Here is a 6,000-nt window from a genome sequence, read left to right as displayed (position 1 = left end):
AGTGGCTGAGGCCCTTGCATGCCAATTCTCTCTCTGTCTCTATCTCTTTCACTTACTCTCCATTAAAAAAAAAAAAAAAGGTTAGCCGGGTGTGGTGGTACATACCTTTAATCCCAGCACTCGGGAGGCAGAGGTCGGAGGATCTCTGTGAGTTCGAGGATATCCTGAGACTACATAGTGAATTCCAGGTCAGCCTGAAGTAGAGTGAGACCCTACCTCAAAAAAACAGAAAAAAGGGGAAAGTTCTAGTACCAGAGACCTAAAACAATGTTAGGGGCTGATCTATGCAGAGCTTGGCCATTTTTAGGTAGATAGAACAGTGTTGGCTTCTTGAATTTAAGGTGAGTCACAGGCAGATAGATGGCCTCGGAAGGGCTGCAGTAAATGAAGGCTGCTTCTACTGAAAGAGGGGAAAATAAAGGAGTCTGCCAGTTCCACTCCCTTCTCTCACAGTGTGGGACACAGGCATGTGCTGATCTCAGGGCAGATGTGGGTTGGCGCTGGGATGGTGACAGTGGCAGACAGGTAACAGTGGTCTGGTTCTATCCAAACCATCACATCATGACCATTTCCTGTGGATGGAAGTAAAGGATGTTGGGCAGCAGCAAATGTTTGGCAAATGTACAGTCAAGGCCCCCAGATGCAATAGAGCCACAGTGGGCATCTGTTCCTCTCTGGCTTGTGTTTGTAATGCAGTGAGTGTGTATTGTGGTGTGGTGTGGTGGTGGTGGCAGTGTGTGTGTGTGTGTGTGTGTGTGTTGTATGCACATGCATGTGCCCTTGTCCACCACATGCACTTGTCTGAAATGGCTGGAGCAGAACACTGGATGTCCTTCTCCATTGCTCTCCTACCCACTCTTGTTGGAGCCAGAGTCTGTTACTGACCCTGGACCACATTGTTTCTCATGAGCTCTGGCAGTTTCTGGATCTTTGCTTCCCTATGGGGACTAAGGTTACAGATGCATGTGGCCACACCCTGCTGCTTATGTGGGTATCCGGACTCAGGCAGCCTCAGGCCCTTTCAGGCCCTGCGGTTTCTTTTGGTCTGCGTTTTGCCTACCATCGAATTCTTGGCCTGTTTTCTGCTCATTGCTCTGCCCTGCCCCTTTCATTATGTCAAGTGTCTCCACCAGAGACAGTTAGGCAGCTGGAGACACATGTCACCATCATCTCAGGTAAAACTGGACAGAAAGGGGGCCAGCCTACTCTTGAGGACCCTTGCTAACAGGCGTGAGGAGTCCTACTCCCCCAACACCAGGACAGCTTCTGCACACTCACAGGCCTTTGCACGGAGGCCAGGAGCAAGTGAGGGGCAAAGGTAACAGGACACAGAGAAGGTCTGAAAACTTTCCCTCATGGAGGCTGGGGGAAGCTCTATGGAAGGACCCTCTGCGTGCGGATTGGTTTCTAGGTTTACTGTAACAATGGCTGTAAACCAGGTGGCTTAAAAGGACAGGAATGGGGACTGGAGAGATGGCACCCTGGGTAAAGACTCTTGCTTGCAAAGCATGATGGCTTGTGTTCAACTCCCCAGTACCCAAGTAAAGCCAGATGCACAAAGTGTTACATGCATCTCGAATTTGCAGTGGCAAAAGGCTCTGTGGCACCCATTTTCTCTCTCTGTCTCACTCTTGCTCTCTCACTCTCTCCTTCTGTTTTTGAAAATAAATGAAAAAAGTTTTTAAAATATTTTATTTATTTGAGAGAGAAAAAAATGCAGACACAGAAAATATGTGCCTGCCACACCTGTGGTCACTGCAAATGAACTCCAACACGTGCACCACTTTGTGCACGTGGCTTTACGTGAGTACTGGAGAATCAAATCTGGCCCATCGGATTTTGCAAGAAAACCTCTTTAATAATTAAGTCATTTTCCAGGCCCAACATTTTCTTTTAGGTGACAGAATTGTATCCTATCCACAATATCGAAGGCAAAATTCCCAAATGGTGATGTTGGTGGGGCTGGTGGCTCCAGACACATCCTTGGGTCACTGTACCCTCACTCTGATCTCTGCCTGTGTCTTCACAGAGCCTTCTCCTAGGTCTGCACTTCTGTTTGTATTGTACAGGGACAATTGCTGTTGGGTTTAGGACTCATCCAGATAACCTAGGCTGATCTCATTTAGAGATCCTGAAGAGCATCACAAAGACCTCTTTTCCTGAGACCACATCAGTACGTTTTGAGGGTTAGAATATGGACATAATCTTGTGTGAAGAACCCACTTAGCACACTAATATGAATAAATGCTATTCCCCAAGATGTTCTTTCTCAGTGAGCAGACATCAGGCCCCTGCTGGCAGCCCTCTCCCTCGGGGCCTCCTCTGCTAACGTTGGCAGTGTGCAGACGTCACAAGGTAGTCCCAAACATTCTGACTGACTAATCATTCCTGCTTACCAATTGCTCTGTCCTTGTCTTTTCCTCTAAGATATGCTTTTAGCAGAATGTTGGAGCTGGTTCCCTGGTGAGCTCTTTGTTGCCACCCATTCCATGAGGTGGATAGAGACAAAATTTGGCAGAAATGAAGAAAAATTACATATTTTCTTTTCAATGTATATTTTTAAAAGATTTTATTTTGATTTATTTATTAGAGACAAAGAGAGGGAGAGAGAGGGAGATTGGGCATGCCAGGGCCTCTAGCCACTGCAAACGAACTCCAGATGCATGTGCCACCATGTGCATCTGGCTTATGTGGGACCTGGAGAAACAAACCTGAGTCCTTTTGGCTTCACAGGCATGTGTCTTAAGCCATCTCTCCAGCCCCTTGTCAATGTATTTTTTTTTAGCATACATTAAGTACTCAGAGTTGTATGAGAAACCACAATAAGGGCTGAAGAGGTGGCTCAGCGGTTAAAAACACTTGCTTACAAAGCCTGATGCTTAGGCTTGATTTTCCTGCACCATGCAAATCCAAACTCACAAAGTGGCACGTGCATCTGGTACCCACTCCCCTCTCCCTGTGCTTGAAAATAAATTAATAAAAGTATTTTTAAAAGAAACCCAAAATGGTATAACAAGGGAAAGAGAAAGAAAGAGTCAGAAGTCAGAAGAACAAGGAACGTGGAGGCAGGCAAGCAACCAGTGAAAAGGCAGTGTACAGAGACCTTCAGAGGCACAGGCTTGCTCCCAAATGACTGGCCATGCAGGTTTCTATTTGGCGAGTGGACTTCAGGAATTGTTTTTTTGTATCTGATTAACCTATGACCCTGAGAAGAGGCCGTTCCCAATGAGCCATCATCAGGGGGCAGAGGAAGGCATGGAGGAGCTGGAGCCCAAGACCCTGTAGAAATGCAAGAAAAAAACCGTTTAGACCTCCCACGCCATGAGGTGGAGAGAAGCACATTAACCTTACAGGGGTCAGGAGTCAGATAGCTGAGAATCAGATGTCTAACTCCCCTTTTTCTTCTCTTCCTCATTTCTTGAGGTAAATGGAAACTTCCTTTGATAGATGAACATTTGCTTGATAATTTTATCTCACAATAACAACATTGAAGATATGTGTATATATATATAATTTTTTTTTCCCCCTGAGGTATGTTCTCGCTCTTAGCCTAGGCTGACCTGGAATTCAATGTGTAGTCCTAGGCTGCCCTAGAACTCAAAGTGATCCTCTCTGTCTCCTGAGTGGTGAGATTATATATCCTTTTAATATTATTTATATAATATAATGTTAATATAATTATATATGTATATGTATATATACACATTGTAGGGTCAAGATAGGGTCTCACTCTAGCTCAGGCTGACCTGGAATTCACTCTGTAGTCTCATGGTGGCATCAAACTCATGGCAATTCCTCCTACCTCTGCCTCTCGAGTGCTGGGATTAAAGGCGTGCACAACCACGCCCTGCTAATGTGAGCCTTTTTAACACAGAGCATAAACATTTTAAGTTCAGAATCATGCAATGAACTTCACTTGGCAAGCTGCTCCTGTAGAAGACCATTAAGACCCAGATGGGAAGGAAGGAGAGAAGGACAGCCCAGGCAGCTGTTTCCTTGGGTGTTTGAGAGGGGTCTTGCTAATGGTGCATATGGCACAGTATTTGTAACCAGAGTTGGATGGGAACTAGCTTGTCATTTATTTCCTCTGGATGTTGAGCTGAAGTAACTGTTATAATTTTAGCAATTTACTCATGATAGGAAGATGCTGCATCCTTCTGCCCTAGGGGGGTGTGTGTGTGTGTGTGTTGGGGAGGGGTGCCAGTGGAAATCTAGGGGGTCTCGTGACAGTCCTCCCTAACTGTTCAGTTTCCCTGTGTCTTTCCTGTGTGGGACAATGGAGAAGGATAGGGTTGATCTGAGCCCAGAATCTTGGCTCTCACCACACAAGACTGACTCTGTCCCTTGGACAGTGAGGGGTCACCTGCAGCTGTACATCTTAGGGTTCAGTCCAGTGGTTCCGGGTGAACGTGGGAGGCTCACAGCCAGCGCGGGCTGAGAAAAGGAAAAGACCCAGAGAGTGGTTTCTTTGCTGTGGCCCCATCCTCCGCAGGTCACACTAACCTCACAGGCTGACCTGGACAGCCTCCAGCTGTGTTCCGGCCATTTTAAACCTATGAGTATCCTTTAATACCTCTTTCAAGCTCAGAAGAAAGAAAAAAAATAAATAAGAAGACAAGGATTGCTAACAGTTTTTATGGATCAGGACAGTAAAAAGCTTTATAGCCAAATGAAAAGGGAAGGAGGTAAGACCTAAATCATCTTTCCCTTTATCCAGACCCCTTCCTTTCACCCATCTGTTTCCCTTTTCTGTTCTTCTCATATGCTGACTCTCCACTTCCCTCCCTTTTCTTTCCTCAGTCTTCTTCTTTGCTATTTTCTTTATTTCTTGATTCTTTTTAGTCATATTTGAAACAACTGTTAACTATCAGCCTAATAAAATGGCACACATTTATTGTGCAGAACGCATCCACCGAGCTGCTAACAATATCAGTGTACTATCTTTCCCTAGAGAGATGGTCATTTTGAGAAGATGGCTTGAGCTGGTAGCAGACGCCACAGGTCTCACGCTGCCGGAGCTGTGCGTGACCCCACACATCTGAAGGTGGCCTTTCTTTGTCCTCTGTCATTAAATCAGGCTTGCAGCTCTCCCCAGGACCCTCAGCAGTGAAACCAAAGGCTGCCATCAGCTGTGTGATCCCAGCAGTTAATGCTTCCACAAAAAACAAGATTATCATGGGCTCTTATTTAGAAAGCAATTTTAAAGCTTCTTCTCTCCCCGAGATCATGGCTATTTGGAGAGGAGGATTTTAGTGCCTTTATGAGAGATAATGCTGGGAGCAAGCTGAACTTTGTGATGGTGGGGGAGGTTGACCTCAACTGCTTCTCCAAGCTTCAGACTAATTATCTGCTCCGCAGGCAGGTGGGACAAAAAGTCCACCAGGCACAGGGTCTGGGTTTGGCAGCATGAAAGTCAGCCTTTGGAATCAGAACCAGCAGAGGGGAATTTCTGACAATGGCTTACTGCCTTTCTAACCCCAGAGGGATTGTGAAGGGGGCTGTCCAGTGGGAGTCAACAAAACTGCACTGGATTTCCAACTCAGAGAATACGTGCTTTGGGGTTCCCGTTGCAAATAACTGCTCCACTGCTTCATATTGTTCACTGACTTACACGATGCTGTTGGGGTCTCCAGCCCCACAGGGACTACCACACTAAATATCAGCAAAGGGGGGATTGCTCAGTGGTTAAGTGCACTTGCTTGTGAAGCCTTCCAACCCTTAGTTTGATACCCCAGTACCCACATAAAACCAGATACATAAAGTGGTGCATACATCTGGAGTTCATTTGCAGTGGTAAGAGGCCCAGCATGCCCATACTCTCTTTCTTTCTCTTAAAGATGTTTTATTTGGGGGCTGGAGAGATGGCTTAGCAGTTAAGCGCTTGCCTGCGAAGCCTAAGGAGCCTGGTTCAAGGCTGGATTCCCCAGGACCCACGTTAGCCAGATGCACAAGGGGGCGCACGCGTCTGGAGTTCGTTTGCAGTGGCTGGAAGCCCTGGAG

The 6,000-nt window shown here is 46.4% G+C and overlaps 1 protein-coding gene across 5 annotated transcripts in view; it reads right to left on the bottom strand.

Annotated features, from left to right (window-relative positions):
- Nucleotides 1-2,922: 2,922 nt before the first annotated feature.
- LOC123461425 (hibernation-associated plasma protein HP-20-like) overlaps nt 2,923-6,000 on the bottom strand; it is a 36,314-nt gene continuing 33,236 nt past the window's right edge. For 4 of the 5 annotated variants that reach the window (XM_045151598.1, XM_045151600.1, XM_045151599.1 and 1 more), the window contains exon 6: nt 2,923-3,279. The gene's annotated coding sequence lies outside the window, so the exon portion shown is untranslated. Of the gene's footprint in view, nt 3,280-4,388; nt 4,435-6,000 lie in introns of those variants that run through there. The other variant, XM_045151601.1, reaches the window with a different exon arrangement.

Source organism: Jaculus jaculus, chromosome 6 (assembly GCF_020740685.1).
Source record: "Jaculus jaculus isolate mJacJac1 chromosome 6, mJacJac1.mat.Y.cur, whole genome shotgun sequence".
NCBI lineage: Eukaryota > Metazoa > Chordata > Mammalia > Rodentia > Dipodidae > Jaculus > Jaculus jaculus.
Note: the sequence above shows the minus strand (reverse complement) of the source record. Positions and strands in the feature narration are given on the sequence as shown.